Consider the following 11,707-nt stretch of genomic DNA (forward strand, 5'->3'; position numbering starts at 1 on the left):
TTTCGCATTAAGAACAGTCTCCACTTATATATCACAAACAATACCCTAGCACAGTGGCTAGCCGCTCTTTCCGTCAACCGGGAGAGCGGTTTCGAATCGCATGGGCATCCAGATTTCTCTTCTCTCTCCTTTTTCTTTCATTGGCTGCACACGAATGGGCCGGCCCAATTAAACGTCCATGTGTGCTTGTGTAAGGCGATAAATGAGAACAACTAGTTGATGAGGGGAGCAACTAGTTAACGAGCGCTTCTTCGGGAGCCTCGCAACGATCAGTGCCACTTGGCGCGCTCTCAGCCATTCGCCATGTGTCGCGCTCTGGACACTCCCTCCGCATTTTGTTTTTTTATTTTTCCGCACGTGTTTTTGGCTTTTAAAACGGGTTTTTTCATGTTTTTCGACGTTTTAGTTTTCCCCCGGTCTTCCTTAGCTTTTCGATAAAAAAAAATTCGAGAAAGTTTTTTTCGAGAAAAAACGCGTTTTCTTTTTTTTTTTCTTTCGCGAAAGTCATGGTTTTTCTTCCGCGAGAGGCATGGTTGTGCTTTAGCGAGAGTCACGGGGTGCCTTTCGGAAACAAAAAAAAACATTTTCTATTTTTTTCTTTCACGAGAGTCACGGTTTTACTTCCGCGAGAGTCACGGCCGTGCCTCTCGGAAAGGAAAAAACAAACCGCGTTTTCTGTTTTTTCTCTTTCGCGAGAGTCACGCTTTTGCTTCCGCGAGAGGCACGGTTGTGCTTTCGCGAGAGTCACGGCCGTGCCTCTCAGAAAGGGAAAAAAATACGTGTTTTCTGTTTTTTTTCTTTCGCGAGAGGCATGGTTGTGCTTTCGCGAGAGTCACGGTCGTGCCTCTCGGAAAAGGAAAAAAAACGTGTTTTCTGTTTTTTTTTCTTTCACGAGAGTCACGGTTTTGCTTTCACAAGAGACACGGTTGTGATTTCGCGAGAGGCACGGGCGTGCCTTTTTTGGAAAGGAAAAAAACCGTGCTCCCGGTTCGGTTTTTCAGTCCGTTTTTTCGTCTGGTTTTTTCGTGAAAAAAAAGTTCGTCAAAACCTATCAAGATGGGATCTAGTTTTGAAGATCTCGACGCGAGGAATCCAATGGTGAAAACGGTTCGAGATTTGGACGCACAACTTAAGAGATAAAACGTCTCGAATAAACGGATCTTAAAAAAGGGAAAACTCCCAGGTTGCGACAAGTGGCGCACAACATGTGCGCCACTTGTCGCGACCTGGGAAGGTGGAGTGTTCTTTGCAACGAGTACTCCTTAATTAGTGATTTCGGTTGACGAACGCTCCTTCGGGAGCCTCACAACGATCAGCGCCACCCTGCCACATGTCGCGCTCTGGGCGCTTCGTTCGTATTTTATTTTATTTTATTTTTCCATGTGTTTTCGGCTTTTTAAACGGCTTCCTTTCGGGTTTTCACCGGTCTTTCTTAGCTTTTGGACCAATTTATTTTTTGGAATTTTTTTCGCGAAAAACGTTTTTTTTCCTTCGGCTGAGGCACATTTTTGCTTTCACGTGAGGCATGACCACGACTCTCGGAAACGGATAAAAGCGCGTTTTCTATGTTTTTTCTTCCACGAGAGGCACGACCATGACTCTCTGAAACGGAAAAAAGATGCGTATTCTGTTTTTTTTCTTCAGGCACGGTTTTGCTTTCGCGAGAGGCACCACCGTGCCTCTCGGAAACGAAAAAAAAACGTATTTTCTGTTTTTTTTCTTTCATGAGAGGCATGGCTGTGCTTTCACGAGAGGCACGCCCGTGCCTTCTCGGAAACGAAAAAAAAACGCGTTTTCTGTTTTCTTTTCTTTTCGCGAAAGGCACGGCTTTGCTTCCGAGAGGCACGGTTGTGATTTCGCGAGAGGTACGGGCGTGCCTCTTTTGGAAAGAAAAAAACAATGCTCCTAGTTTGGTTTTTTCGTCCTGTTTTATTTTGAAAAAAAAGTTTGTCAAAACTTATCAACATGAGATCTAGTTCTGAAGATCTCGAAGCGAGGAATCCAACAGTAAAAACAGTTCAAAATTTGGACCCACGGTTTAACAAGAGGACCTGTGTCTCCGCCTTCCTCGCTCGTCATTGGAGGGCTTTCGCCGCCGCCTTGGTTCGGTGCCGGCGTGTTTCCGTTCTATATCCTTCCTTCACTGCGCCGCCGTCGGGCCAGCATGGTATCTGCCGCTGGTGGACCTCGGTTGGCTGGCCGGATTTTTAAGGTTGTGGCGGCGCACTTGGATTTCCTTTTACTACTTTCGTGTCCCGTAGATTCCCTGTTGTCTCTGTGGCCGTTGATCAGTTTGGGGGTTCTGTTCTTCTCAGTGTTCTTCTTTTTTCTTCATCTCCTTTGAAACTCAACGCTGATGAGCCCCCACCCTGCTTGGCATGGCATGAATCTAGCCACTAGCAGAAAAAATGTGGCAACTGCTGTACCTCGGCAGTGAGACCGCCGAGTCCTCAGACCTCAGGTTCTCCAAGTAGCTAAATGGAGCTCTGCCTAGCTAGCTAGCTGCCTTGTTGAACGGTTATTTAGTTTGATCATCGATCTTCCTTGGTAGGGAATGCAGCTAAATGTGGATACACAAAATTGTGTATATGTCTCTTCGAGTTTGCCTTAAATTGGTTAACCTGTAAATTTTGGAGCTATTATTGTTTAGCAACGTTATGCAGATTACAACAAGGTATGACAGCCCGCAGTGTTATTTTTTTTTGAATAAAGCATCTCCATTACTTAACCCGAGTCATCACATTCTAGTTGACAAATGGTGTCAACCTCCATAGGGGCACACCTTAACTAAACAATAGTTTTTGGTAGTGACCGACCCATTTAGGCAAGAGTATGACTAGCTCAGTTTTGCTCACGTTTGATGACTGAGATTACATGTTGCCGATCACCAAGGAGGTTTTGGATCTCACGTACCATGACCGCATAAGGTGATCTGTTCGCTGAGGTCTCGCTAATCAAACTTGCTGTCGTTTGCTGCCCAGGCGCGCCCTGGTGGGTTGTGCCCACCTCGGGTGCCCCCCCGGACCGCATTTTTGCTCTATAAATATCACAATATTCTAGAAAGCCTAGGGGAGTCGACGAAATTTTGATCCAGCCACCGCAGAGTCCGGAACCACCAGACCCAATCTAGACACCATCACGGAGGGGTTCATCATGCCCATTGGTGCCTCTTCGATGATGCGTGAGTAGTTCTTTGTAGACCTACGGGTCCGTAGTTAGTAGCTAGATGGCTTCCTCTCTCTCGTTTGATTCTTATACAATGATCTCTTGGAGATCCATACGATGTAACTCTTTTTGCGGTGTGTTTGTTGGGATCCGATGAATTTTGAGTTTATGATCAGATCTATCCTTTTATTCCGTGAAAGTTATTTGAATTCTTTGATCTCTTATATGCATGATTGCTTAAAGCCTCGTATTTCTTCTCCGATATTTGGGTTTTGTTTGGCCAACTTGATCTATTTATTTTGCAATGGGAAGAGGTGCTTTGTAGTGGGTTCGATCTTACGGTGCTTGATCCCAGTGACAGAAAGGGAACCACACGTACGTATCGTTGCTATTAAGGATAAAACAATGGGGGTCTATCTCTACATAGATAGATCTTGTCTACATCATGTCATCGCTCTTAAAGCATTACTCCGTTTCTCCATGAGCTTAATACACTAGATGCATGCTAGATAGCGGTCGATGTGTGGAGTAATAGTAGTAGATGCAGGCAGGAATCGGTCTACTAATCTTGGACGTGATGCCTATATAATGATCATTGCCTGGATATCGTCATGATTATTTGAAGTTCTATCAATTTCCCAACAGTAATTTGTTCACCCACCGTTTGCTATTTTTCTCGAGAGAAAGCCACTAGTGAAACCTACAGCCCCCGGGTCTCTTCTCAACATATTTGCCTTTGCGATCTATTTTTCCTTGCTTTTATTTTCAAATCTATATTTCCAAAAACCCAAAAATACCTTGCTGCAATTTATTTTATTTGGCGTTCGATCTATCAATATTTACAATTCTCTCATGTCCGTTTTCCTATCTTGGGGCGCCGCTACCCGAAAGGGATTGGCAACCCCTTTTACACGTCGGGTTGCGAGTATTTGTTATTTGTGTGCATGGGCTGTTTACATTGTGTTGCTTGGTTCTCCTACTGGTTCGATAACCTTGGTTTCATCACTGAGGGAGATACCTACCGTCACTGTGCTGCATCATCCCTTCCTCTTTGGGGAAATACCGACGTAGTCCTAGCAGACATCAAAAGGAACTTTCTGGCGCCGTTGCCGGGGAGGACCGTCAACATATACCAGGTTCCTAATCATAAATCTCATCTCCTCGCAATTTACATTATTCGCCATTTGCCTCTCGTTTTCCTCTCCCCCACTTCACAAAATTTTGGCATTTTATTCGCCCTCTTTTTCGTTCGCTTTTTTCTCGTCAGATCTCTTGTTTGCTATCTTTCCTTGTGTGACCATGTGCCTTCTATTTGCTTGCATCTTCGCTTGCTGATATGGATCCTCATCCACTAGCTAATCTTTTTAAGATATCTAATTATGTTGAACCAGTTGCTACTGATTTGAGTGCGCTTGTTTATCTCTATGAAGTTTTGCTTGAATTTTGTGAATCTGAAAATCGTGATGAAGTGCTAAAAGAGGAAATTTATGAAGTGATTCACGATAGCTCCTTAGATGAAAAGCATGATTGCAAAGATGTTATTATAAATTCTATTAATGTCAATTGTGCTAATAATATGCAAAACCCCAAGCTTGGGGACGCTAATTTTGCTATGTCCACTACTTATTGCAATGATCATGATTGGGGTGATGATTCTTATGATCTTAAAAATTTATTTAAAGCTCATGATGAATATGCTTGCTATAATATTAAAAGTGGGTTTGGAAGAGTGTCAACTCTAGCTCAAAATAATCCCACTTATTTGGAGAGTGTTCAATCTTATGATTTTTTTGATAAAAGTGGGCTTGGAGAGGTCATGACTTTATTTAATTATAACCCCACTATTTTGGAAGAGTGTCAACTTTGCATGCATGTGGATCATGAAGAGAATATTTTATGTGGTAGTTATATTTTTGAATTTGATTATGATCCTACATGTAATTATTATGAGAGAGAGGAAAATATGGTTGTAGAAATTTCCATGTTACTAAATTACCTCTCGTTATGTTGAGATCGTCAATGTTTCATTCCTCTTCTTTGCATATGTTAGATGTTTCTTATCTTGATATGTTTGCTTATAAAAATCCTATGCATAGGAAGTATGTTACACTTAAATGTGTTTTTCATGTATTTCATGATGCTCTCTTTGTGTTTCAAATCTTATCTTTCGTGTGAGCATCGTTGAAATCTTATGCCTAGTTAAGGGCGTGAAACGATAGCGCTTGTTGGGAGGCAACCCAATGAATAAAATTTATTTTTGCTTTTTGCATTCTGTTCTTGAGTGTTTACACAATTATGCTACTGTTATGATTGTGTTTTTTGTGTCTTAGTTAGTGTTTGTGCCAAGCAAGCCTTTAGGATCTTCCTGGGTAATAGTTGTTTGATCTTGCTGAAAAAACAAAAACTTATGCACTCACGAAAATAATTTTCATAAATCACAGAAACGTGATTTTCCCTGATTATTTTTGCAGAATATTAATATACAAACTTCTCAGGTCGTCCTAATTTTTCAGAATTTTTGGAGTTACAGAAGTATTCGAAATATTCAGATTGCTACAGACTATTCTGTTTTTGACAGATTCTGTTTTCTTTGCGTTGTGTGCTTGTTTTGATGGCTCTATGGTTTTCTTTAATGAGCTTTTGCCATAGAAAAGTTGGAATACAATAGATATAATGCAAAAATAAAATAAGAATTGGTTTGCAACAGTACTTATAATAGTGATGTATTTTCTTATACTAACGGATCTCACGAAGGTTTTGTTGAGTTTTGTGTGATTGAAGTTTTCAAGTTTTGGGTTATCTTACGATGGATGAAGGAATAAGGAGTAAGAAGAGCCTAAGCTTGGGGATGTCCCGGCATCCCAAGCTATTATCCAAAAGAGAGCAAGCAACTAAGCTTGGGGATGCCCCGAGTGGCATCCCCTCTTTCTTCTAACGACCATTGGTATTTTACTCGAAGCTATATTTTTATTCGTCACTTACTATGTGTTTTGCTTGGAGCGTCTTGTATGATATGAGTCATTGCTTGTTTTGCTTTGTGTTTTAAGTCATCAATCCTTGCTGGACACACTTATTTGAGAGAGCCAAATTTATGTCATGACTTGTTAGAATTGCTCTCTATGCTTCACTTAAATTTTTATGAGCTATGGACTTGCTCTAGTGCTTCACTTATATCTTTTTGAGCACGGTGTGCCTGGTTATTTTTGAAGAAGTTTCTCTCTTGCTTCACTTAGATTTATTTATGAGTTAGTAAATTTTTTAAGAAATTCTCTCTTGCTTCACTTAAATTATTTTGAGAGAAAGAAATATTATGCTCATGATATTCACTTATATTTGTTTGAGCTTATCAAAAGCAACACATGAAAATTAGTTCCAAAGTGATAGATATCCAAGAAGGATATACTAAAAACTTTCATGAAGATCATTGGACAAAATAAACTTGATTCATTGTAATAGTTTTGAGATATGATGATGTGATATGTGAGTCATGTTGATGAGTAATTATTCTTTAGTAAGAATATTGGTGTTAAGGTTTGTGATTCCCTATGCAAGCATGAAAGTCAATAGTCATGCAATGAAATTATATCCTACTTGTGGTGCATTATTCGGTGTTAATTATGCTTAATGCTCGCTTATGAGATTATTCGTTTCTTGATTGGTCGCTTCCCAGTCTTTTGCTAGCCTTCATTTTGCACTAAGTATGATCTCTACTTGTGCATCCAAATCCTTTAAACTAGTTTTTGCCACATGAGTCCACTATACCTACCTATATGCGGTATTCTTTTGCCGTTCCAAGCAAATTTGTATGTGACATCTCTAATATTCAAAATAATTTTCCTTTTTGTGTGCTCGTACCGCTCGCGAGGCAGTGAGGGGTGGCCTATATTTTCCATGCTAAGATGTGTTATTCTCATGATGAGTGTTTATTCACTTGTCACTGCACGAGAGTAAGGCAAAGGTATTAGGGATGCCAGTCCCGAAATGAAAAAAAATTACTTTATGTTGTCAAATAATAATTCCTTGGAAAGTGTTGGTACGGAAGGCAACCGTGGATTCGGCTAGCCATGGAAAGTGAAAGTATGGTGGAAAAAGGAATAAAATTTATTTTCTGTTTGGGAACCGCCTATGACATATCTAAGCATGGAAGGTGTGGGGAACTCTAAGTCGTTTTCGTTGGTGGGAAAAGTATACCTCCCAAAATGTTTTTATCTCTAAGTTTTTCGCTTTGAGCTCTGGCACCTCTACAAATCCCTACTTCCCTCTGCGAAGGGCCTTTCTTTTACTTTATGCAATTTTTATTTTTGAATTTGAGTCTCCATCTCTCTTATAAAAGCACCAACTAGGAGGCAATATGGCCGTACTTGAGTATTGGGTGTAGTTAATATGCGAGTGTGTTTCATGAATGGATCAGTGATTGAGCATGATGGGCTAGGGATAACTTATTTTAGCGTTGATATTTTGAAAGACATGGTTGCTTGTTGATATGCTTGAGTATTTAAGTCGTCATGTTAAAACTAGACTATTGCTTTGAACCATATAAAAGTCCAAATGTCCATGCTATAAAGAAAAGAATATGATATGACATGATAGGCAGCATTCCACATCAAAAATTCTGTTTTTATCACTTACCTACTCGAGGACGAGTAGGAGTTAAGCTTGGGGATGCTGATACGTCTCCAATGTATCTATAATTTTTGATTGTTCCATGCTGTTATGTTATCAATCTTGGATGTTTTATAATCATTTTATAGTCATTTTACATCATTTTTTGGTACTAACCTATTGACATAGTGCCAAGTGCCAGTTGTTGTTTTTTTGCATGTTTTTTACATCGCAGGAAATCAATACCAAACGGAGTCCAAATGCAAAGAAACTTTACGGAGAATTTTTATGGACCAGAAGACACCCAATGGGCCAAGGCAGCTCCTGGGGGGGGGGGTGCTCCAAGGGGAGCACAATCCACCAGGGCGCGCCAGGAGGCCCAGGCGCGCCCTGGTGGGTTGTGCCCACCTCGGGTGCCCCCCGGACCACCTCTTTGCCCTATAAATACCCCAATATTCTAGAAACCCTAGGGGAGTCGATGAAATTTTGATCCAGCCGCCGTAGAGTCCAGAACCACCAGATCCAATCTAGACACCATCACGGAGGGGTTCATCATGCCCATTGGTGCCTCTCCGATGATGCGTGAGTAGTTCTTTTTAGACCTACGGGTTCGTACTTAGTAGCTAGATGGCTTCCTCTCTCTCGTTTGATTCTCAATACAATGGTCTCTTGGAGATCCATATGATGTAACTCTTTTTGCGGTGTGTTTGTTGGGATCCGATGAACTTGAGTTTATGATCAGATCTATCTTTTTATATCTATGAAAGTTATTTGAGTTCTTTGATCCCTTATATGCATGATTGCTTATAGCCTTGTATTTCTTCTCCAATATTTGGGTTTTGTTTGGCCAACTTGATCTATTTATATTGCAATGGGAAGAGGTGCTTTGTAGTGGGTTCGATCTTACGGTGCTTGATCCCAGTGACAGAAAGGGAACCAACACGTACGTATCGTTGCTACTAAGGATAAAACGATGGGGTCTATCTATGTACATAGATAGATCTTGTCTACATCATGTCATCATTCTTAAAGCATTACTCCGTTTCTCCATGAACTTAATACGCTAGATGCATGCTGGATAGCGTTCGATGTGTGGAGTAATAGTAGTAGATGCAGGCAGGAGTCGGTCTACTAATCTTGGACGTGATGCCTATATAATGATCATTGCCTGGATATCGTCATAATTATTTGAAGTTCTATCAGTTTCCCAACAGTAATTTGTTCACCCACCGTTTGCTATTTTTCTCGAGAGAAAGCCACTAGTGAAACCTACGGCCCCCGGGTCTCTTCTCAACATATTTGCCTTTGCGATCTATTTTTCCTTGCTTTTATTTTCAGATCTATATTTCCAAAAACCCAAAAATACCTTGCTGCAATTTATTTTATTTGGCGTTCGATCTATCAATATTTCAACTCTCTCGCGTCCGTTTGCCTATCTTGGGGCGCCGCTACCCGAAAGGGATTGACAACCCCTTTTACACGTCGGGTTGCGAGTATTTGTTATTTGTGTGCAGGGCCTGTTTACGTTGTGTTGCTTGGTTATCCTACTATTCGATAACCTTGGTTTCATCACTGAGGGAAATACCTACCGTCGCTGTGCTGCATCATCCCTTCCTCTTTGGGGAAATACCGACGTAGTCCTAGCAGACATCATCGTCACACAGCCCGCTGTTAATTTACTCCAGTAAAGTGATGGATTCATTCAACATATGAATGGCAAACTCGTAGTCCCATTTACAAGGAAAATCTAATCCTAGCATTGTGTATGATGTCTTATGCGTTTTGTTGTGGGTCTAGCTAGGTTGGTTGGACACGGTGAGGATATAGTTTTGAAGTTCCAATTTGGCTGGACTTGCTTCTTAGGTTGCTTGTTAGATACCACCACGAAGAGAGAGGGGGCTGTTATTACCCGCTCTGTACTATGGGTACTTGCTCCTTTTCATGATTTTAGAGTGTCTGATTTCCATTTTTATTTTTTATTTAAGGGTCCTAACAGATGATTTGATTTATACATATGAAAAATATTGAATGATTGGATTTGAAATAAGATCATACTGAGGTTTGATTATGCTACGTATGGGGTCACTCTCTAGGGCTATGCTTTTTAATGGGAGGACGTTGACTTCACTGATGTGGTGACTTAATAGCTGATGGAGAATTCCGAAAAAGCAATACCCTTTTGTGTTTGTCCGGTGTAAAAAGGGGAATAATAGAGATGAGCCATGGCCAATTTTGTTTGGGGGCGACTATTGCACACATGATTAAAATCCACCGATGTTCTTGTGTTACAAGGAAAGAGGGTCATGTATTCAGTTATAATGTTAATTTCAAGATGATGCTATGTTTCCACACAGTTAGTATTAGTAAATCCATATGTGCAGAAAAATATCTCATGCCAAAGAGATATGCTTGCTATCTCTCTTGAAAGAACTAAGCTTGCAAGTTTGATGTGGACATACAAATCTAGCTAAATTGTGTTTTGTTATTATTAGCCCTAGATAGGATAACTGAATATGCCTTTTTTATCCTTCTCACTGAGAAGAGCAGTTTAACGAGAATATACTAACAAACTGGGCCCCATTTTAATGCAATTGAATGCCAACGCTCCAACTTGGTATATTGTGCCTTATTATAGTTGTATTGCGGGTTAACTGATCGCTGCAAGGTCTCAGGTTTCCCTATTTAATTGAGGGTGTAGAAAGTATCGGCAGCGTTCTACCCTCTTGGGGGGAGAGCCGCGTGGTATATATTGATATAGATGGGGCTTATCCCATGAGGTGCATACATCTATTGAGTTTACATCTTGGGTTACAAGGAAAGTAGAGATAAGTAGAACTCAAACAAGGCGAGCTCTATCTTCCTATCTATGCAGCTACAATCCTAACAGAACATAACAGATAGTATATGGGCTACCAGAATACTACTTTCAACACACTCACTTAATCACAACCTGGCCAAGTTGAGATCACGTTTAAACTCTAGAAAATTTTTAGTAGGCAATGCCTTGGTGAAGCCATCAGCAACTTGATCCTGTGAATGGATGAAACGAATGTCCAGCTGTTTACTTGCAACACATTCCCTCACAAAATAAACATCTATTTCAATGTGTTTGGTCCTGGCATGAAAAACTGGGTTAGTAGAGAGATAAGTGGCACCAAGATTGTCACACCAGAGACAGGGAGGTTGTACTTGTGACACCCCAAGTTCCTTGAGCATGGACTGTAACCAGATAATTTCTGCAGTTGCATTTGCCAAAGCCTTATATTCAGCCCCTGTACTGGACCTGGATACAGTTGCCTATTTCTTAGCACACCATGACACTAAATTTGGACCAAAAAAATATTGTAAATCCACCTATGGACCTTCTGTCATTGAGACTCCCAGCCCAGTCAGCATCAGTAAAGGCACTAACAAGAGTAGATTGTGACTTGCTGAATGTGAGTCCAACACTTGCTGTATCTTTCACATACCTCAATATACGTTTTGCTGCAGTCCAATGCAGAGTAGTGGGTGGATGCAGGAACTGACATACTTTGTTGACAACAAAGGAAATATCAGGTCTAGTTAGGGTTAAATACTGAAGTGCACCAATCATACTCCTGCACTGAGTGCTATCTTCCTGACTCAAAGGCTCACCATCATGCAGAGATAGTTTTTCTATGCTGGACAGTGGGGTTGGCGCGGGCTTGCAATCCTGCATACCAACTATTTTTAAAGATCAGTTGCATATTTTTCTTGAGATAAGACTATACCACTTTTATTTTTCTTGACTTTGATTTCCGGAAAGAAGCTTAAATCTCCCAAGTCCTTCAAAGCAAATTCTGATCTCAAGTCCTTCAGGAGTGTCGTCACTGCCTCATCAGACGAACTAGTGACAATAATATCATCAACATATAGGAGCATATACATTGTTGTACTAGACTTATTATAAATAAACAAT

Source organism: Triticum aestivum, chromosome 7D (assembly GCF_018294505.1).
Source record: "Triticum aestivum cultivar Chinese Spring chromosome 7D, IWGSC CS RefSeq v2.1, whole genome shotgun sequence".
Classification (NCBI taxonomy): domain Eukaryota; kingdom Viridiplantae; phylum Streptophyta; class Magnoliopsida; order Poales; family Poaceae; genus Triticum; species Triticum aestivum.